Here is a 23,479-nt window from a genome sequence, read left to right as displayed (position 1 = left end):
CTTTCACTACTTCCCCTACATCGACACCATGGTCGAAGACGCCGCCGCCAAGAAAAAGGTCATGGACGACGCTGAGGTTGCTCCTACCGCCGCCGCGTTGGCCTGGCCAACCGGAGGGTATGATCCGTTCATCCCTCGTACATGTGCTAGCCGTATATGCTATATTCATAGATGTTTTGTTTCTATATACTGTACATGCTCATATGCTTAGGTATCGGTATGAGTTGCATACCGTATTTACCATGCTTCTCATTTACTCGTGAATTAGTCTATTAAAAAATGTGCTGATATTTCCACAACAGGAAGAAAACATACACCTCAAACTGGTAGCCACCCTCCCACCCTCCCTCGTGAATCATCATGTCTTGTTCACTCGCTCCAACCAAACGAGAAATGGGACGTTAAGATCCAAAGTATACCTAGGAGCGGGCAGTTCAACGGTGGTGGAAAGAGAAAAATGAATAATAATTAATTAGCGAAGGCTAGTTCACTGACATGTAATGATGTTGCCAAGAGGCAGTGGAGGATAGCTTATTTTTCAATCGTGTATTTTGATGTCGTTTCATAACTTCAGTATTGCACATACCCTCCCTTGCTTACCTCCACTATAATACTCCCTCCATTCCTAAATGTTTGTCTTTTTAAAGATTTCAAATGGACTACCACATACGAATGTATATAGACATATTTTAAAGTATAGATTCACTTATTTTGCTTCATATGTACTCACTTGTTGAAATCTCTAGAAAGACAAATATTTTAAAACGGAGGGAGTAGTTAATAACATATCTTTCATAATAGTGATTGCCCAAGATTTGAACATATCACATGGGACGAAGACTGCCTAAACCACACCTTTGGCCAACACTCTTTCCATGGCCAAATGAAATGAGGCTCCCAAGGATATGAACCACATACAAACTCAAGTAACAATATCTAGTGATGCAAGATCGCTTCCAACAGTAAGCATGTGTCTATTTGAAATAGGGGAGTTTAAAGTGAGCACTGACAATTCCATCACTGGGTACTAGTTGTTTCCAACCTTCCCTTGCTGTAATATATCTGTTTATTTGTTACTCCACTCCATCATGCACCGCACTACACTGATTGAGCTATTTTGCAGAATTTGATTGGAAATTAGAAGACACGTGACATGAACGTGCGCATTTTACTGCTTGTTTCTATTGGAAAGAGAGAGAGAGAGAAAACAGGACGGAAGGAGTACTCCTCTAGCAGCAGCATTTTTCCTTGACATGCAAACTAAGACAGGAAAGCAGTTGGACAGATGGAGAAGCAGGGTGTGAACCAAGTAAAGTACTTGTCCTTAATTTACTGTTCTCCACTCCAGAAAAAAAAAATAACACCTCACACTGGTACCCATGGGTCCCTTGGTAAGTGGAGACAGCATACAGGAATCTCAATCATGAAGACAAGGAATAATAACCTGGGCTTTTACTGTGAATGTGGCATTTTTACTCTGTCCTACAGGAAGTTCCTGCTAACCACCATGCATGTGTGCTACCAGCTGTTTGCAATCGATCAGGTTACTCCTTAAGTTAACGGCGGTAAATTAAAACTACCAGTTGTTTGCAATCGATCAGGTTGCTCAACAATGGAATCTCAATCATGGAGACAAGGAAAAATAACAAGGGCCTTTATTGGGATTGTGGCCTTTTTACTCTGTTGTACAGGAAATTCTAACCACCATGTGTGCTAGTAGCAGAGTAGAACACTGGGGTTTCTACTTAAGTAAGTTAACTGCAATAATTAAAACTGCTAGCTGTTTGTAATCCATCGAGCAGTTTGTGGAAGCTACCCAAAGTGAGTCGTGATGCACTAGTAGCTTAGTAATACTATCTAGTGTGCTGCTGATGTATCCTTGTGATTTTAGTGGGTAATTAATCCCACATGGTTCTAAATCCTAGAAAGAATCAGACTCCGATGGAGGGCTACTTTGTATGCACGAAATTGCACTCACATGACAGAAGAGCATCACAAATAGTTTCAGTTTGGACCAAACTAACAAGAATCAATATTGATGACCTTTGTGGAGGTGGTGGTCTCATGGCAGTGGTGCAGAGTTGCGTCGTCGTCGGGGTGATGGAGTCCGGGGCGGCGGCTCCGGACGGTGGATTTACGCCGAGGTGGCGGCCTTGGATAGCGATGCAACGGTGGCTCTATGGGGCAGAGTCGCAGTTGTGCATTGTTTTGGTGGCGACTTGGTGCTACGTGGGTAGCGAGGTCGTCGGCCTGGTCGATGCGACCCAGAGGGGGCGGTTTGACTTTACGTCGGGGCGGCGGCCCCGGATGTGGTGCTCCCCTTTTCTTCGCTCAAGGGTCGAAAGACAAGGACACATATGGGGATCCAACAAGCCTGCCTTCACTGTCTATGGCTTTGAGTACCACTAATTGTGCATCTTCCATATGGAAGAGAATTAGGATCGGGTTCCAACGCCACCTAATTCGGCCTAGCCGTCTAATTTTCATGCTGTGGATCCATCTCTGAAATTTCGTTGCATATGCTATTCATTTTCTCTTCAGAATAGTCTGCCCCCTTTTTTTCACACGCCCATAACAGAGTACTGATTGTTAGTTGTACTAGCCTCCATACATTTGTACTACTATAGAAGATCACCTATTCTGCATAGTGTTGCTTTGGAACAGAGTCACTGTATCAGAAGATAATGCAAGCTAATAAGCGGGCCTTTGCAGTTACCGACTCTTTTCTTCGGTACATAAAAGACTGAAAAAACTGTTTAACGTTCTTTTACACTTGATGCTTCGGTCCCCAAGTTGATTTGATTGATGCATTTCTCTGTCATTCTGGTGCACATTTAAATGTTATTCACTGCTTGCACGTGGTGGAACTTCTTTCTTGGATCTGTTAAAGCAATGGGATTGTCAAGTAACTGTGCTAAGACAATCAAGATCCAGCAGTGTGTGAAATTGCCTGATTCCAAATATCTTGTAAGAACGACACCACTGTTACTACTGTTCTGTTGTCCATCTAAAATTCTGATATTTACTTCCGTGACGACCCCCACTTTGGTTGTGCATCACGTCAATTTACTTCTCGAGCATTTTAGACATGTCCGCATATTCCTCGCGATTTTTTCGTCTCGAGTCTAAGACGCTTACTAGTCCCTGCTCAAGCTTAATCTCTAGGAGAATATAGTGAAAACTGCGCATGCATGCATATAACTCATCAATTGCATTAATTACTATAACCTCGAGTAATAATTAAGGGAAACCGAATATGCACAAGACAGTAACACTCACTTGAAGTTGTAAGGAAAGAGTATTGTATCTTTTTTTGATTTATTACCAATGATCGTAGCAAGTTCTCCTCGGTTTCTTCGGCATGAAATTTAACCGTAAATTCATCTATGAGATTTGTGTTAATGAACCCAATATCATACATTTCAGCTTTTCTGCATTCGACGATCTTCAATCTGCATAATATAGTGAGGATAATTATATATACATGCAATAAAAGAGTTGAGCTATATATAGGGACTTAATGACAGAAGTAGTACTTACAGACAATAGCAAGTGACCGTTAATTTGTCGAGGGCCTTTAGATTAAAAAACTGGAAGAACTCCTCAAATGGAACAGACAACTCCTTAATTCCAAAGAGGTCGTGTTGATCCTCTTTAACTTTCAGCGTCAAAGTATCGATTTTCTTCCCAGCTGACTGCTTTCTGCAGGTTTCCATGTACCAATCATGGAATCTTCGCATCATCATTGTTAGAGTAGTTCTATCTTTGACGAGAGGCTTCCCGTACTCGTATTTGAATTCGTCCACCTCCATTATATCAAAATGTGCATCGTCGTAATCTCCAGGATTGGTACCGGGCAAGATCCCCGGATGATTAGCGACGATATCGCTAGACACCTTGAGCGGGGGGCACGATTGGTTTGCTTGTTCGTCGAGCTGGGGAATTTTTTTCCCAGTTCTTCGTTCTTGTAACCTTTTGTCACTTCAAGTACTTCCCGACCACTTCGCTTCCTTATATGTCTTTTCAGTAATGCACTCATAGTTGGTTTGCGGCGGAGGCGGTGGTGGTCGCTGCAGGGCATCCAAAGTGCGCTTTGCTTTCACCGGATCTATCTTCTCCTCCGAAGGTGGATGTCCCTTAGCTCTTTGCATTGCGAAGTAGTCCTTCACTTAGGCTTGACAGATCTCCTCGTTTTCCTTCTCGGTCATTGAGGGAGTCCTGGATTAGGGGGTGTCCGGCTGGCCGGACTATGACCTTTGGCCGGACTCCCGGACTATGAAGATACAAGATTGAAGACTCCGTCCCGTGTCCGGATAGGGACTTTCCTTGGCGTGGAAGGCAAGCTTGGCGATACGATTGAAGATCTCCTCCCATTGTAACTGACTCTGTGTAACCCTAGCCCTCTCCGGTGTCTATATAAACCGGAGAGTTTTAGTCCGTAGGACGAACAACAATCATACCATAGGCTAGCTTCTAGGGTTTAGCCTCTCTGATCTCGTGGTAGATCAACTCTTGTAATACCCATACCATCAATATTAATCAAGCAGGAGTAGGGTTTTACCTCCACCGAGAGGGCCCGAACCTGGGTAAAAACATCGTGTCCCTTGTCTCCTGTTACCATCCGCCTAGACGCACAGTTCGGGACCCCCTACCCAAGATCCGCCGGTTTTGACACCGACAGTCATCTCGTATGGTAACTCCTCTGGAGTCTTGAGAGATGGACCGAATATGTATTGCCTCCCGCCTGTACTGCTAGACGCCGGAGCAGGCCGAGCGACTGCGGCTTTCTTCTTTAGTTGCTTATGAGGCGGAGGAGAAGGATTGCGACGCGTCGGAGCAGCTGGAGTGGCGGCAGGTCTCTTCCGCCCTTGCTGACAAGGCGGAGATGGAGGAGGCTGGCTGGTCGGGCGCGCCGGCGCAGGTGGAGAAGGAGGCGGAGTGCCCTGATCACTCGCCGGAGGAGCAGGCGGAGGAGGAGGCGAAGGCGTCCAGTTCGGAAGGTTGATGAGCTCCTTCCGCCATAGGCATGGAGTATTCAAAGCAGAACCTAGCCGAGTCTCCCCTTCACCGGTAGGGTGGTCAAGCAAGAGCTCCTCAAATCCCTTCGTTATTTCTTCCACCGTCACCCTAGCATATCCTTTTGGAATTGGACGGCAGTGAAAAGTTGCGCCTGGTTTAGGAGGTCAAACAGAACCGACAGCCGCCTTGACTTTGTACTTCTGCCATTGCGTCATAAGGTGGCAATGTTGAGACAATGTGATAGCATCCACGGGGTAGCTAGCAGGAGCCATGAAGACAGGCTCCACCTAAAGTAGCTCGGTGGAAGCCACGCTGCTTCTCCGCTGAGATGTCGGGGTAGCTTCGGCAGGTCGCTTGCTTCAAACTGCATCTCGTTCCTCTAGCTTTTGTACCCTTGTGTGCAGCTCCTGCAGTTCGCTCTGCTCCACCTTCCTCATCCTCTCTTGGCATTTGTAACCGCCTGTGTCCGGAAACTCAGGCTTCCACGGAACGAAGTCTGGCGTGCCTCGTGTCCGTCCAGGGTGCTCAGGATTCCCGAGGGCCATTATGAGCTCGTCCTTCTCTCTGTCTGGAATGAACGTCACTTCCTGCGCTGCGTTAATATAGTGTTGAAGCTTCATGAGGGGTATTCACAGTTGCTCCCTCGTCCAAATGCACTTCCCTATTACAGGGTCCAAGGTTCCGCCAACCCCGAAGAACCAAGTCCGGCAACGGTCTGGCCAGTTCAATGTCTCTGGTTCGACCCCTTTATCAAGCAGGTCGTTCTCAGCCTTGGCCCACAACGGTCGGGCTTTGAGGTAGCTACCTGACACTGTGCGATGGTGATGCTCCTTCTTCGCAGCATTTATCTTGTTTATCGCTGACATCTTCTTACTCCTCTCCGATGTATTGTTGTCCACAAATGCGTCCCATTGATCTCTGAGCTTCTCAAATCGGCCGACGAATTCTGGTGTCTTTTTTTTATCGACAAACTTTGCTTTCAGCTCATTCTTCCACCTCCTAAATAGATCTGCCATCTTCTTGAATGCAAACGACTTGATCATTGGCTCCATAACTGGATTCTACGGATCCTCCTCTTCCAGTGGGGTGAAATTTACCTTCAGCGCTTTCCAAAGATCATCTTTCTGTCTATCTTCGACAAAAGAAACTTGAAGCTCTTCATCCTTAGGCTGATTCCATAGCTCGATGCTGATCGGGATCATGTCCCTAACAAGAACCCCGCACTGAGCAGTAAATGCCTCCTTGGTCCGGAGGGGTTCAATCTATTGGCCATCGCGCGCGATTGCTGTGATCGTGAACCTTTCTTCTGAGCGCAACTTTTCTTCGGGCCTTGTCTCTTTACCAAAGTTGTGCTCGATCCGAAGGGCTAGAAATAAGAAGAAAGACGAGAGTTAATATGTGTAGATACCAAAACAATGAATGCATCAATTAGCTAGTCAGCACAGGCCTAATTAATATATATACCTGGTCGGACTCTGTTCGGTCACCGGAGTCGTCATCACGGCCTCCTTCTTGCACCGGCATTCGATCACCGGAGCCATCATAATCATGTCCTTACTCCTCCGTTGTTCTAACCGTAGCCTACTTCTTCACCCTCTCCTTCCAGACCATTGGTTTCGTTGAGATACGACATGACATCAGCTCCAGCTGCAATTATGTCCCCCAACACCCGTTCTACTTCCCCGTCTCGGCCGTGCTCCATAGTTTCTACAAATATTACAACATGGCAATTATTATACAAACATGACAGATGGATATATTAGTGGCAAACGTAGACCTAGCTATAGCTATTCACAACAAGGAATTATATTAATTAATGGCCTCGACGCTTCTCTAGGGTTTGGGGTGGCCTCGGCAACGCTTAAAGGGTTCGGGGTGGCCTCGACGACAACGCTCTTTTAACTTGGTAAAGGAGAGGGTATATTGACAACGACGACATACATACATGGAAAAAAATGTTATCGGGGAGGGGGTATATCGACCCCCCCTCATATCGAAGTTATCGGGGAGGGGGTATCGCCCCCCCCCCCGCCTCATGTTGAATATATGTTGAATTCCCGAGAGAGTTAGGAACCGGAGGGTGACTCCTCCCCCCTCATGTCTGATGAGTTTTTACTCCCTCTCTCCCATGAAACATTCATCGAACAAACTTAATACGAGTTTCAACAGAAAACATTCATCGAACAAAATTACAACAGAAAAAATTCACCAAGTTTTCATATATCATCATCATCATCTACTAGAAAAAATGACATATTCTTTACATAGGAACATACAAACATTTGTATATTCGACAATAATATCACCAAAAAAATTCTATGAACATTTAAACTTCTAAATTTTGCATTTTCCTAGAACCCTCGACCCTAGAACCCTAGAACCCTCGAACCCTCGAACCCTCGAACCCTCGACGACCCTCTAACCCTCGACCCCTCGACCCCTATTCCTCCTCATGTCGAAGTTATTGGGGAGGGGGTATATTGACCCCCCCCTCATGTCAAAGTTATTGGGAAGGTGGTATATCGACAACGACATACCCGATAAAGAAAAAAAAGTGGAGAAGAAGAAAGGAATAGAGGTGAAGAAAATAAATAGAAATTACTCTATTTTTTCTTTTTCTCTTCTATTCCTTTTTTCTTCTCCTCTTTTTTTCCTATTCTTATTTTTTTATCCTCTTCTTCCTCTCCTCTTCTTCTCCGTCTTCTTCTCCTTCTTCCTCTTCTTATTATTTTCCTTTTTCTTCTCCTTCTTTTTCTTCTTCTTCCTTCTTCCTTCTTCCTAGATAAAACTTTTCTAAAATGTAACTTTTGCATATATAAAAGTTTTTCTTCTTGTTCTTCCTTCTTCCTTCTTCCTAGCTAGATATACAATTTTCTTCTAAAAATGTAAATTTTCCATATATGAAACTTTTTCTTCTTCTTCCTTCTTCCTTCTCTTCCTTCTTCCTAAATATATAAAACTTTTCTAAAAATGAAACTAACCTAAAATGCGCTAAATCAGAGAACATACATAGATAAAACTTTTCTAAAAATCTAACTTTTGCATATACGAACATGTATAGACAGAGAACATACATACATATATATACATTTTTATAAAAATGCAAAAAACAAATTGTCATATATATTAACAAAAAATCTGAAAAAAAACCCAGAGAGGAAGCCGGCTGATACGTCTCCAACGTATCTATAATTTTTGATTGTTCCATGCTATTATATTACCCCTTTTGGATGTTTATCGGCTTTATTTTACACATTTATATCATTTTTGGGACTAACCTACTCACCGGAGGCCCAGCCTGTATTGCTGTTTTTTTTGCCTATTTCAGTATTTTGAAGAAAAGGAATACCAAACGGAGTCCAAACGGAATGAAACCTTCGGGAGCATGATTTTTGGAACGAACGTGATTCAGAGGACTTGGAGTGCAAGTCAAGACGCAGCCGAGGCGGCCACGAGAGGGTAGGGCGCCCACCCTATAGGGCGCGCCCCCTGTCTCGTGGGCCCCTCGGGCGGCCACCGACGTACTTCTTCCTCCTATATAAGCCTACGTACCCCGAAAACATCCATGGAGCCAACGGAACACAATTTCCACCGCCGTAACCTTCTGTATCCGCGAGATCCCATCTTGGAGCCTTCGCCGGCGCTCCGCCGGAGGGGGAATCGACCACGGAGGGCTTCTACATCAACATCATAGCCCCTCCGTTGAGTTGTGAGTAGTTTACCACAGACCTTCGGGTCCATAGTTATTAGCTAGATGGCTTCTTCTCTCTTTTTGGATCTCAATACAATGTTCTCCCCCTCTCTCGTGGAGATCTATTCGATGTAAACTCTTTTTGCGGTGTGTTTGTCGAGATCCGATGAATTGTGGGTTTATGATCAAGTTTATCTATGAATAATATTTGAATCTTCTCTGAATTCTTTTATGTATGATTGAGTTATCTTTGCAAATCTCTTCGAATTATCAGTTTGGTTTGGCCTACTAGATTGATCTTTCTTGCCATGGGAGAAGTGCTTAGCTTTGGGTTCAATCTTGTGGTGTCCTTACCCAGTGACATAAAGAGTTGCAAGGCACGTATTGTATTGTTGCCATCAAGGATAAAAAGATGGGGTTTATATCATATTGCATGAGTTTATCCCTCTACATCATGTCATCTTGCTTAAAGCGTTACTTTGTTCTTATGAACATAATACTCTAGATGCAGGCAGGAGTCGGTCGATGTGTGGAGTAATAGTAGTAGATGCAGGCAGGAGTCGGTCTACTTGTCACGGACGTGAGGCCTATATACATGATCATGCCTAGATAATCTCATAATTATTCGCTTTTCTATCAATTGCTCGACAGTAATTTGTTCACCCACCGTAATACTTATGCTATCTTGAGAGAAGCCACTAGTGAAACCTATGACCCCTGGGTCTATCTCTTATCATATTTGCTTCCAATCTACTTTAATTTGCATCTTTACTTTTTGCATCTATATTATAAAATACCAAAAATATATTTATCTTCTCATACTATCTCTATTAGATCTCACTTTCGCAAGTGGCCCTGAAGGGATTGACAACCCCTTTATTGCGTTGGTTGCGAGTTCTTTGTCTGTTTGTGTAGGTGCGTGGGAATTTTGAGGAGCCTCCTACTGGATTGATACCTTGGTTCTCAAAAACTGAGGGAAATACTTACGCTACTATTGCTGCATCACCCTTTTCTCTTCAAGGAAAACCAACGCAAGCTCAAGATGTAGCACCGGCCGGACCGAACATGGCGGTGGCGTGTGGTCGGGGCAGGCCAGGGGCGTGGGGCGGCGTCAGGGCAGGGGCGGCGCGTCAGGGCAGGGGCATGGGCCGGGGCGGCGGCGACGAGGAGCGGGCAGCGACGACGAGGGCGACCGCGGGCCGGCTAGGGCGTCGGGGCATTGCTCGGAGAGGCGACGGCGTCGGGCGAGGGCGCGGGCGACGGCAACGGCGACGACGGGGGTGGCGGGCGGCGTTGGGGCAGCCTGGCGGCGTCGATGTCGTCGGCATTGTCGGGGGGGGGGGGGGGCAACTGCGAGATGAGAAGTGAAATTTTCACAAGTGTTTGCTTATATACCAAAGCCTTTAATCCCGGTTAGTGACAACAACCGGGACCAATGCCACCCTTTAGTCCCGGTTGGTGCCACCAACCGGGACCAAAGGTCTCTTTTCAGCAGCCCAAAGGGCGGGAAGCAGAGGTCTTTGGTCCCGGTTGGTGGCACCAACTGGGACTAAAGGGGGGCATTGGTCCTGGTTGGTCCCATGAACCGGTACCAATGCCCACCTTTAGTCCCGGTTGGGGCCACGAACCAGGACCAAACCTCGTGCTGCCTGTGGCCAAAACTTTAGTCCCACCTTGCTAGTTGAGAGGGGCGCGGAGTGGTTTATAAGCCCCACTGCCGCACCCCTCTCGAGCTCCTCTCGATTGCAGGCTTACGGGCCTAATTATCACTGCTATGCCTCTTGGCCCTATTGGGCCTTCTGCGGGCCTGAATCTTGGCCCATCGTAGGGTTTATAGTCGTATTCACGTCGTAGTGGCCTAGTAGGTGGCATTTTTTTTAATTTTTCCCAGTTTTTTTCTTCTGTTTTTGCATTATTTATTTTATTTTGTTTTTTGCTTTATTTTTTAGTTCCTTTTTCTTTTAGGTAATAAAAATTATAAACTTTCTGTTAGTGCAATTTGTTTTCCAATTTGAATAGTTTAAATTTGAATTTTTTGAAATTTGTGTGAATCACTAGTTTTTGAATAACTTTACTATAAACTTAGATTTTTGAGTGATTCTTTTTCCTGCTATTTAATATTACTGTGTTTTATCATTATATGCAAAAACATATTTTGTTATTTTAGTTTCTAACAAAAAATTCTTTATGATAATTCTTTTTGCTATTAAAGTTTTCTAACAAAAAATTTCTTTATGAAAATTCTTTTTTCTTTTAATGTTTTGAACAGAAAATACGTTGATAATTTTAGTTGCATAAATTTTAGTTTCAATAATACTATAGGTTTTATAATTTTTTTTACTTTTTTAAAGTTTATTTTGTTTCTACTTATTTATTTTCTTTTCTTTTTTGCTTTTTTATTTATTTTATGAAAATTCTTTCTTTTTTGCTTTATTTGTTTTATTTTGTTTCTACTTACTGTTGCTATTTTTATTTATTTTATTATAGTTTATTTATTTTACTATATTAAATTTATTTTGTTTGTACTTATTTATTAAAGTTTTTTCTGTTTCTACTTATCTATTTTATTTTGTTTCTACTTATTTATTTTATTTTCTTTTTTGCTTTTTTATTTATTTTATGAAAATTCTTTTTGCTTTTAATGTTTTACACACAAAAGCCCTCTCCCCTGGCTAGTTCACTGGTCCCGGTTCGTGGCTTGACCAGGTACTAAAGACCACCCTTTGGTCCCGGCTCAGGCCACCAACCGGGACCAATGGTGGTGGGCCAGGAGCGAGGCCCATTGGTCCCGGTTCGTCCCAACAACCGAGACCAAAGGGGCCAGACGAACCAGGACCAATGCCTCCACGAGGCCCGGCAGACCCCCTGGCCTCACGAACCGGGATCAATGGGCCCATGGGTCCCGGTTTGTGACTGAACCGGGACTAATGGGCTTAACTAGCCCGAACGAAAGCCCTGTTTTCTACTAGTGCATGAAGGATGCGGCGTGCTCACTCTAAAGGCATTCAACGCCAGCTTTGTCATTAAAGAGTTCGGCCTAACAATCACTGGTGTGTTTGGACTTTCACAGTTACTCGTACTTTCGGCCTAAAAATTCATAGCTAATTCACTCTTGTTCATGTTTAGTTTTGAGCCCAGCTGAGATTGAGAACGCCTTTGCTCGTAAGCCACAGTTCATTGTGCCACTTCACAGAAGTTTCATGAAAAAGATGGTTTGCTTACTTTTCTTGTTTAAATGTTCAGAACCAAGTCCTTAAGTGCACCATCTTTAAGATGTTGAATATATTCACTCCATTATGCTGTTTCACCTGTCCTCGTAGCCTATTCCTCCCGAGTTTCTGCAACGAGGATACATCTTGAAAGAAGACCTGAACAGACCGAGACCAATAGCCACTTTTTTAAAATCCTGGCATATCGAGCTCAAGAAGGATGGCCCGAATGTCTTCTTCACTGGTTCCGAATGGCTAAAGTTTCTGGCCTACATTAAAATTGCTGAAACCGATGTCCTGTTGATCAAGTATCAGGGGTGCATGAACTTCTCATTCGAGACCTTCCAAAATGGGAATAATGAGCACACCGAGGAAAAAAATAAGCTCATCTCAGCAAAGCGAGTAATGTGAGTAAACAATTTTTTCTGAAAAATATATCTTGGTAATAGATTTAATTGATCACTACCATTGTCCTCTTAGCACCTGCAGCACAATGCCAAGAGGAAGAACATGTTTCCACTCAGAGAAGGACACAAAGCAATGGCATAAGTACGAAATGTTGGAAATATGAGAGATTTACCGAATGATTTTATTAACAGAAATACTAGATAAAGCATGACTAGTATAGCAGTGATAAAACAAACCATGCGATTTGACAAAGAGAAGGTAAATAACATCTGCATATAGGAGCTAGAACCGATCATCTCTAGAGCAGACAGTAGATCAAGATGCATAAATGAAGTAGAGCCTAACATGTCTAGGGCAAACACTAGAACAAGGAACTGTGACAGGACCTCTAACAGGAAAAACAAAAACACGTACGGGACAAAGCAGAAGCAGAGGCACTGGACTTGGGGTCGACATCCTCGGTGGCCATGTCGTCGAAGAGGTTGTCGACGTCGTCATTGGGGAAGCAGTCATCTGAGTCTGGGGCATCCGTGACGAAGAAGTCAGTAGTCACGCAAAGTGCTCCCCAAAAACCTTATCACCTTTCTCCCGTACAGGACTCAAAGAGGTGCGGTTTCAAAGGCCTACTGTCCCGACCTGCGGTGCACGCCGCAAGCCAGGATGAGGAAGATCATAGCAGCAGCGCAGTGTTCAAGAACCGGTGGCGAGAGGAGAAAGTAGTTCTGGTGCGTCTCTCTGAGAGGAGCGACCTCCCTTTTATAGGCGCAAGAGAAGGAGGCGAGAGGGCAGCGACGGGAGGCGAAACGAAGAGACGGAGATGAAGCGAACAGCCAGCAGCCGAAGGGCTGTACCGTTCGCATTCAAACTCCACTATCGTAAAAATCTTTTCAGCTTCCGTATACCCATAGTGCATGGCAAAAATTTAGACATCGGCTCATTCCCGCAACCAGCGGCGCGGCGGGCGGCGGAGGAGGAGCGCGCATGAATGTCCCTCTTGTTCTCATGCTCATACATGTGGGGAAAGAACCTCCCTTATAAAGAGGTCCAACTCCCTCTAAACTAGCAATGTGGGACTAAACTTTAGTTCCACCTCTTGCCTTGCACGAATGGGCTGCGTGGACCTCTAGAATTTATTAGAAATTTCTGAAACTGCTATTGGGCTGGCCCAAAATAGACAAAATTCCAGCATGAAACAAGCTTCAACTTTTCTGAAAAACTAGGAAGAACATGCATGTTTCCACTCGGACATGGAAACAAAGCAATGGCAAAAGTATGAAACAAGCCTCATCTTTTCTGAACAACTATATCTTGGTAATATATTAAATTGATTACTACCATTGTCCTCTTAGCACCTGGAGCACAAGCCAAGAAGAAGAACCTGTGTCCACTCAGAAAAGGAAACAAAGCAATGGCAAAAGTATGAAACAAGCCTCAACTTTTTCTGAAAAACTATATGTCTTGGTAATAGATTAAATTGATTACTACCATTGTCCTCTTAGCACCTGGAGCACAAAGCCAAGAGGAAGAACATGTTTGCACCCGGAAAAGGAAACAAAGCGAAGTCAAAAGCATGCTAGACGGATCCACAACTTCACAACACCGAAAGAAGGCTCTCTGTGAGCTTGGGTCGATGGGGTCGCAGGCTTGGTTAAGGAAGGAGATCAACGAACTCGCGCTTAAAAGATATCTTGTAAGTACAATCATTATTTGAAAAAGAGAGTAAGAAATAAGAGTGCACCTTTTGGAAATAAGGGAACCAACCAACCAATCAAACTACTTGACATGCCAGTTTATTATCAACTCGGTGCATAATATTTGTCATCATACACCCACGAACTGTGATACAAATAACCCGTGCGATCGCAATGGCTTGCAGCATTTTCCAGCGCGCTTCGGATTCCTGGAGCGTTGCAAGATCACGCTCAAGTCCGTGGAGAGGAACAAGTCTTGGGAGGTGGAAGGTGTCTTACGAGAGGCTGGAAGGCCTTCTGTAAGGAGAACGAGCTCAAGGCAGGAGACATCTGCACCTTCAAAGTCGTCAAGAGCACACTGTGGCATGTTGTCATCGACCGCTGCTAGAAATACGGTTCATAGATGATCTTGGCTGATGGAGGACCTGCTGGTTTTGCGAACCTAAGTAGTATATCATGATGAATATTGTGGTGACATGATAATCAACCTGCTAGGAGTTTGTGTTCCATGACTTGTGATTAGGTGGCTGGCTTGGCAAGGCATGATATTTACTTGGTTCGTAACCTGCTAGTGCTAGGTGTTTTCGTTCATGACTTGTGATTAGGTGGCTGGCTTGTCAAGGCATGATATTTAACCTGCTAGGAGTTGGTTTTATCGCTGCAATGCAGCAGTGCACTATATTTATTGTTTAGCCTCAGTGCTACTATTAGTCTACCACTCATTCACATAAGTCTTCTTTATCTTTGTCCAAGTATATACAAAAATGAGGGTTAACCTCGTCGCCGAGGAAAATGGTTAAAGTGCTGCCATTACCCATAAAAGTTATAACTGGCACTAGGTTTGTAGAGGAATCTTGTATATTTCATCTAGTAAGACTAGCTGATTCTAACCCCCTTTTTCCCCCAAGAATTAACTGCTCGTAAGAATTACTCCAGAATTGCTATATTTATTTCTCACTCTTCCGCTTTCAAGATTACACACGGTACAATAGAATTTTGTTCCCATTGCAAACTGAAATTCGCTTCGAATGCAGCACAAATTTATTCGGATCTAATAATTTATTTTCAGAGTAACGTTTATTTTGTTCCCAATATGTCAAAATTTGTTTGGGTGGCGCACACGTTTTTTTAGACTGGTCGTTCGGGAAAAAAAAAAAAGACAAATTTGCAGCAAATTATTGTGTTACTCTCATAATATTGAGCCAAAAGTCCTTTGTCGAAAATAAACCGTACAAAGCGTTCGCTTGCTTTGAATTTTGCCGCCACATTTTGCCTCCCCAGGTATATAGCTTTGATATAGCTGCCGGGGAGCACCACGAGTCCACCAGTCCGCAGGTACATCGGCTGATTTGTGAGATGCGGAGCTTTCCTGGGATGATACAGAAAGCAGAATTGTTATGGAGATTCCAGGTGCATCATTCAAGCAGCAACGGGAATTTCTGATTCCAACCAACAAAATTTAACAACACATTAAACTAAATTCATCGCAAGGAGTCGAGTCTCATTGCCACATGCCTAAGAATCTTTAAGGTATTATAGAAAAAAAAAATCTTTAAGGCAGACAAGGAGTTGAATTTCTAGCCAGAGACCACCGTGGGATTTCTTCGGCCACCGTGGGATCTTGCTCCAGCCATGGCCACACATTGCCTCGTGTGTTCTGAGCCAAGTTTTTTCTTTTTTTTTGAAAGATCCAGCTTCGCTGGCATTCATTACGGAAACAACAAGGTGGTGAAGGTCCTAGGACCAGGAGATTCGAAGATCAAAAGAAAAAGAAAAACATCAGCCCTAATGGTTGCAACAGAACACTCCATACAATCCACATTAGACAACGCAGTTCCGACTCCGAAGATGAACCACAAAGAAACGAGGCAAGGTTGGCGTCATGAGGGATCACCGAACGAGCCACCTGACACGCGTCGTCGTATACCAGCGGCCCCCCACCGCGGCTTCGACTTCACAACACCAGGCAGTCGAGGCATTCCCATGGACATGCCGGAGAAGAAGAGCCGACTACCACGACCAAAGCCATGCTTCCGACGTTGCTCACCACTGTCATCATTGCTACAGAAGCCACCGTGCATGTCCAGTCATAGGAAGCACCAAAGGGATCAAATTCTTCAAGACGGCGCCCTAAAGAGGGGAACGACGTTGAAGACGACGACACCGCCTGACCCTGTAGCAGGATATGGGCTTTCACCAGAAGGACTTGATCTGGGAGTAGAGACTGTGAAGATCCCTGACGACGCCTCCAAGGAGGATAGCGACGCCCATAGGCGCCGTCGCCGCCGGCCGGTCAGCACCGGCCAGGCTTTCATCCAGTGCAGCCACTCCCACACAACAGGCCGAGGTCGACCCGTACCTCCATTGGACCGCACATCCCCCACACAACGGGCACGCCAATGCTATGTAGGGCCACCCGCAAACCTCCTCGACGACGGGCCTGCAGAGACCAGATCGGGTCCTGCACCCCGCATCCAACCGCAGCGGAGCCACCCTGCTCCAACAAGCGGCAACCGGGCACCACCAGCAGTTGGCAGTGCCCCTCCTGGACCGCCAGCCACGGACCTCCTACCAGCAGCCGTCTCCTTCCGGCCCCCTGGACTCCAGAGAAGCAGAACAGGGCATAGAAAACTGCCCATCTTGTGCTGCCAAGGCTGGATCCGTGGCGTCCAGGCCTGCCCGCGGGGCCACCGAGCCCGCCAGATCTGCACCGGCGACCAGCACACCGCACTCATGGCTGCACATCGCGCCCCGCCGCGCGCATCCTCGTGTGGTCTCCGCGCCCAGCCCGCGTCTCCACCCTGCACGTAGGCCAGCACCACCGCTGCCTTAACCTCACGCCGTTGCGACGCCTCTGCCGACGGCCCGCCTCCTCATCAAATCCGGTCGCGAGGCCCCCGGATCCGCACCTCATAGGCTGCCGCCAGGCCACCTCCGTGAGGGAGGCGCATGCCAGCCAGACCGACGCCGGAGGCCGACAGCCCGCCTCCTCACCAGATCCGGGCGCGAAGGCCCCGGATCCGCCGCCTCACAGGCAGCCGCCGGACCACCTCCGTGAGGGAGGCGCATGCTAACCCCGAGCGTGACCTGGGGCCGCTGCCCCAGCCTTCCAGCGCCCGCCATCGCCACCCCCGAGCACCCTTAGGAGCGGCCGGCCCGCGCCGCACTGATGTCTATACGCAACCTTCTTATGTAGACTCGTGTTGGGCCTCCAAGCGCAAAGTTTTGTAGGACAATAGAAAATTTCCCTCAAGTGGATGACCTAAGGTTTATCAATCCATGGGAGGCATAGGATGAAGATGGTCTCTCTCAAACAACCTTGCAACCAAATAACAAAGAGTCACTTGTGTCCCCAACACACCCAATACAGTGGTAAATTGTATAGGTGCACTAGTTCGGCGAAGAGATGGTGATACAAGTGCAATATGGATAGTAGATATAGGTTTTTGTAATTGAAAATATAAAAACAGTAAGGTAACTAGTAGCAAAAGTGAGCGAAAACGGTATTGCAATGCTTGGAAACAAGGCCTAGGGTTCATACTTTCACTAGTGCGAGTTCTCTCAACAATGATAACATAATTAGATCATATAACAATCCCTCAACAATGCATGGTGGCCTTGCCACAAATACGATGTCAACTATATGATCACGCAATGGCAATATGACAAAAGTAATGTATGTCATGATGATGATGGTGGAAGTTGCATGGCAATATATCTCGGAATGGCTATGGAAATGCCATAATAGGTATGTATGGTGGCTGTTTTGAGGAAGATATAAGGAGGTTTATGTGTGATAGAGCGTATCGTATCACGGGTTTGGATGCACCGGCGAAGTTTGCACCAACTCTCAAGGTGAGAAAGGGCAATGCACGGTACCGAAGAGGCTAGCAAAGGCGAAAAGATGAGAGTGCGTATAATCCATGGACTCAACATTAGTCAAAAGAACCCATATACTTATTGCAAAAATTTAGAAGTCATCAAAAATCAAGTACTACGCGCATGCTCCTCGGGGGATAGATTGGTAGGAAAATACCATCGCTCGTCCCCGACCGCCACTCATAAGGATGCACAAGCTAGGTACACTTCATGTTTCAAATTTGTTACACAACTTTAACCATACGTTCATGCTACGGGACTTGCAAACTTCAACACAAGCATTTCTCAAATTCATAATTACTCAACTAGCACGACTTTGATATTATCACCTCCATATCTCAAAACAATTATCAAGCATCAAACTTATCTTAGTATTCAATTCACTCAAAAGAAAGTTTCACATATCTTGAATACCAAGTATATTAACATTAAGCAAATTACCATGCTATTAACGACTCTCAAAATAATTTAAGTGAAGCATGAGAGATCAATAGTTTCTTTAAAACAAATCCACCACCATGCTCTAAAAGATATAAGTGAAGCACTAGAGCAAAAATGATCACGCTCAAAAGATATAAGTGAAGTACTATGAGCAAAACTATCAAGCTCAAAAGATATAAGTGAAGCACATAGAGTATTCTAACAAATTCTAATTCATGTATGGCTCTCTCAAAAGGTGTGTATAGAAAGGATGATTGTGGTAGACTAACAAGCAAAGACACAAAAAATACAAGACGCTCCAAGCAAAACACATATCATGTGGTGAATAAAAATATAGCTCCAAGTAAATTACCGATGGAAGTGGACGAAAGAGGGGATGCCTTCCGGGGCATCCCCAAGCTTTGACTTTTTGGTGTCCTTGGATTATCTTGGTGGTTCCATGGGCATCCCCGAGCTTAGGCTCTTGCCACTCCTTGTTCCATAGTCCATCAAAAGAATTCACCCAAAACTTGAAAACTTCACAACACAAAACTCAACAGAAATCTCGTGAGCTCCGTTAAAGAAAGAAAACAAAAGACTACTTCAAGGTACTGTAATGAACTCATTCTTTATTTATATTGGTGTTAAACCTACTGTATTCCAACTTCTCTATGGATTATAAACTATTTTACTAGCCATAGATTCATCAAAATAAGCAAACAACACACGTAAAACAGAATCTGTCAAAAACAGAACAGTCTGTAGAAATCTGTAACTAACACAAACTTCTAGAACTCTAAAAATTCTACCAAAATAGGAAGTCCTGGACAATATCAAGAACGATAAAATCTACGGGCACATAATTCCTATTTGCAACAATAAGAACATCATTAATTCTTCCCATAGGTTTTTTAATAGTGGAATCCGCAAGTTGCAAGTTTAGAGAGCAATCATCAAAATCACGGAAATCTAGCAAATCACACAAAGCTTTGGGAATAGTAGAGACACTAGCACTCAAATCACACAAAGCATGAAACTCATAATCTTTAATTTTAATTTTAATAGTAGGTTCCCACTCATCATAGAGTTTTCTAGGGATAGAAACTTTCAACTCAAGTTTTTCTTCATAAGATTGCATCAAGGCATCAACAATGTGTTCGGTAAAGGCCTTATTTTGACTATAAGCATGAGGAGAATCTAGCACGAATTGCAACAAGGAAATACAACCAATCAAAGAGCAATTTTCATAATTAAATTCCTTGAGATCCAAAATAGTGGGTTTAGCAACATCTAGGTTTTTATCTCTTTCAATCCCACTTTCATCAATTTCATAATCAAGATCTAGAAACTCTGAATTCTTAGGACGCCTTCTAGGTAAAGGAAGATCATATTCAGTTTCATCAAGATTCATATTGCAAAACAAAGATTTGATAGGGGACACATCAATAACTTTTAGATCTTCATCTTGATTTTCATAGGAATTGGAAGAACACGCTTTAATAAAGGCATCTTTGGAAGCACGCATCCTAGCGGTTCTCTCTTTGCACTCATCAATGGAAACTCTCATGGCTCTGAGAGACTCATTGATATCATGCTTAGGAGGAATAGATCTAAGCTTTAAAGAATCAATTTCAAGAGAACTTCTATCAACTTTCCTAGCCAAATCATCAACTTTAAGCAATTTCTCTTCAAGCAAAGCATTAAAATTCTTTTGTGAATTCATAAACTCTTTAACACTACTCTCAAATTCAGAGGGCATCTTATTAAAATTTCCATAAGAGTTGTTGTAGGAATTTCCATAATTATTAGAATGATTACTAGGATAAGGCCTAGGATTAAAATTCCCTCTATACGCGTTGTTTCCAAAACTATTCCTACCAACAAAATTCGCATCCATAGATTCATTATTATTCTCAAGCAAGGTAGACAAAGGCATATCATTGGGATCAAGAGGAGTATTTTTAGGAGCAAACATCTTCATAAGTTCATCCATCTTTTCACTCAAAACATTGATTTCTTCTATAGCATGCACTTTTTTACTAGAAGATCTTTCAGTGTGCCATTGAGAATAATTAGCCATAATGTTATCAAGCAATTTTGTAGCATCTCCTAACATAATTTCCATAAACATGCCTCCCGTGGCCGAATCTAAAAGATTTCTAGAAGCAAAATTCAATCCGGCATAAAAAATTTGTATGATCATCCATAAACTCAAACCATGAGTAGGGCAATTGCGAAGCATTAATTTCATTCTTTCCCAAGATTGGGCAACATGCTCATGATCAAGGTTTTTAAAATTCATGATATCGTTCCTAAGAGTGATAATCCTAGCGGGAGGAAAATACTTAGAGATAAAAGCATCTTTGCACTTGTTCCAAGAATCAATATTATTTTTAGGCAAAGATGAAAACCAAACTTTAGCACGATCTCTAAGTGAAAACGGAAATAACTTCAATTTGACAATATTGTTATCCGTATCTTTCTTCTTTTGCATATCACACAAATCAACAAAATTGTTTAGATGAGTAGCGACATCTTCACTAGGAAGGCCGTGAATTGATCTTCCATAACAAGATTCAACAAAGCGGTATTGATTTCACAAGACTCATCATTATTAAGAGGAGCAATCGGAGTACTAAGGAAATCATTATTATTGGTATTCGAGAAATCACACAATTTGGTATTATCTTGCGCCATGGCAAGAAGTAATCCAACACACAAGCAAACAGAAAGGCAACGGGAAAAAGGCAAACGGGAAAGAGAGGAGGATATTGGGAAAGAGAGGGCGAATAAAACGGCAAGGGTGAAGTGGGGGAGAGGAAACGAGAGGCAAATGGCAAATAATGTAATGCGAGAGATAGGGATTGCGATGGGTACTTGGTATGGTTGACTTGCTTGCGTGAGCCTCCCCGACAACGGCGCTGGAAACTTCTTGCTACCTCTTGAGCACTGCGTTGGATTTCCCCGAAGAGGAGAGGATGATGCAGCAAAGTAGCGTAAGTATTTCCCTCAGTTTTTGAGAACCAAGGTATCAATCCAGTAGGAGACCACGCACAAGTCCCTCGTACCTACACAAAACGATAGCTACTCACAACCAACGCGATTAGGGGTTGTCAATCCCTTCACGGCACTTACAAAAGTGAGATCTGATAGAGATGATAAATAATATTTTTGGTATTTTTGATAGATAGATAGAAAGTGAAAAGTAAAAGGCAAAGTAAAACCAAAGCAAGTAAATGATGAGAATAGACCCGGGGGCCATAGGTTTCACTAGTGGCTTCTCTCAAGAGCATAGATATTCTACGGTGGGTGAACAAATTACTGTTGAGCAATTGACAGAATTAAGCATAGGTATGAGCATATCTAGGTAATGATCATGTATATAGGCATCACGTCCGAGACAAGTAGATCGAAACAATTCTGCATCTACTACTATTACTCCACTCATCGACCGCTATCCAGCATGCATCTAGAGTATTAAGTTAAAATAGAGTAACGCCTTAAGCAAGATGACATGATGTAGAGGGATAATTCATGCAATGTGATAAAACCCATCTTGTTATCCTCGATGGCAACAATAAAATACGTGCCTTGCAACCCTTTCTGTCACTGGGTAAGGACACCGCAAGATTGAAACCAAAGCCAAGCACTTCTCCCATTGCAAGAACTACTGATCTAGTTAGCCAAACCAAAAAGGATAATTTGAAGAGACTTGCAAAGATAACTCAATCATACATAAAAGAATTCAGAGAAGAATCAAATATTTCCATGGATAATACTGGATCATAAACCCACAATTCATCGGTCTCAACAAACACACCGCAAAAAGAAGATTACATCGAATAGATCTCCACAAGAGAGGGGGAGAACATTGTATTGAGATCCAAAAAGAGAGAAGAAGCCATCTAGCTACTAGCTATGGACCCGAAGGTCTGAAGTAAACTACTCACACTTCATCGGAGGGGCTATGGTGTTGATGTAGAAGCCCTCCATGGTGGATGCCCTCTCCGGCGGAGCTCCGGAACAGGCCCCAAGATGGGATCTCGTGGATACAGAAGGTTGCGGCGGTGGAATTAGGTTTTTGGCTCCTGTTCTAATCGTTCAGAGATACGTAGGTATATATAGGAGGAAGGAGTACGTCGGTGGAGCAACAGGGGGCCCACGAGGTAGGGGGGCACGCCCAGGGGGGGCGCCCTCCACCCTCGTGACCGCCTCTGGCACTTCTTGGAGTAGGGTCCAAGTCTCCTGGATCACGTTCGGTGAGAAAATTACGTTCCCGAAGGTTTCATTCTGTTTGGACTCCGTTTGATATTCCGTTTCTTTGAAACACTGAAATAGGCAAAAAAAAACAGCAATTCTGGGCTGGGCCTCCGGTTAATAGGTTAGTCCCAAAAATAATATAAAAGTGGAAAATAAAGCCCAATATAGTCCAAAACAGTAGATAAAGTACCATGGAGCAATCAAAAATTATAGATACGTTGGGGACGTATCAAGTTACGAGTTTGGTCTTCATTTAAAACAACATGGGATAGTTCCACAATTAACGCCACCTGGAACACCATAGCGAAATGGTGTGTCCAAACTTCGTAACCGTACTTTATTAGATATGGTGCGATCTATGATGTCTCTTACTGATTTACCGCTATCATTTTGGGGTTATGCTTTAGAGACAGCTACATTCACTTTAAATAGGGCACCATCAATATCCATTGAGACGACGCCTTATGAACTATGGTTTGGCAAGAAACCAAAGTTGTCGTTTCTTAAAGTTTGGGGCTGCGATGCTTATGTGAAAAAGCTTCAACCTGATAAGCTCGAACCCAAATCGGAGAAGTGCGTCTTCATAGGATACCCAGAGGAAACTGTTGGGTACACCTTCTATCACAGATCCGAAGGCAAAATCTTTGTTGCTAAGAATGGATCCTTTCTAGAGAAGGAGTTTCTCTCGAAAGAAGTGAGTGGAAGGAAAAAAGAACTTGATGAGGTCATTGTACCTTCTTCCTTATTGGAAAGTAGTTCATCACAGAAATCAGTTCTAGTGATTCCTACACCAATTAGTGAGGAAGTTAATGATGATGATCATGAAACTTCAGATCAAGTTACTACCGAACCTCGTAGGTCTTCCAGAGTGAGATCCGCACCAGAGTGGTACGGTAATCCTG

At 43.9% G+C, this 23,479-nt stretch overlaps 1 pseudogene; it reads left to right on the top strand.

The window, feature by feature from the left end:
• The first annotated feature begins 28 nt into the window (after positions 1 to 28).
• On the top strand, positions 29 to 14,197 carry LOC123115212 (uncharacterized; annotated as a pseudogene).
• Positions 14,198 to 23,479: the final 9,282 nt, after the last annotated feature.

Source organism: Triticum aestivum, chromosome 5B (genome assembly GCF_018294505.1).
Source record: "Triticum aestivum cultivar Chinese Spring chromosome 5B, IWGSC CS RefSeq v2.1, whole genome shotgun sequence".
NCBI lineage: Eukaryota > Viridiplantae > Streptophyta > Magnoliopsida > Poales > Poaceae > Triticum > Triticum aestivum.
This window is presented reverse-complemented; position numbering and strand designations above follow the sequence as displayed.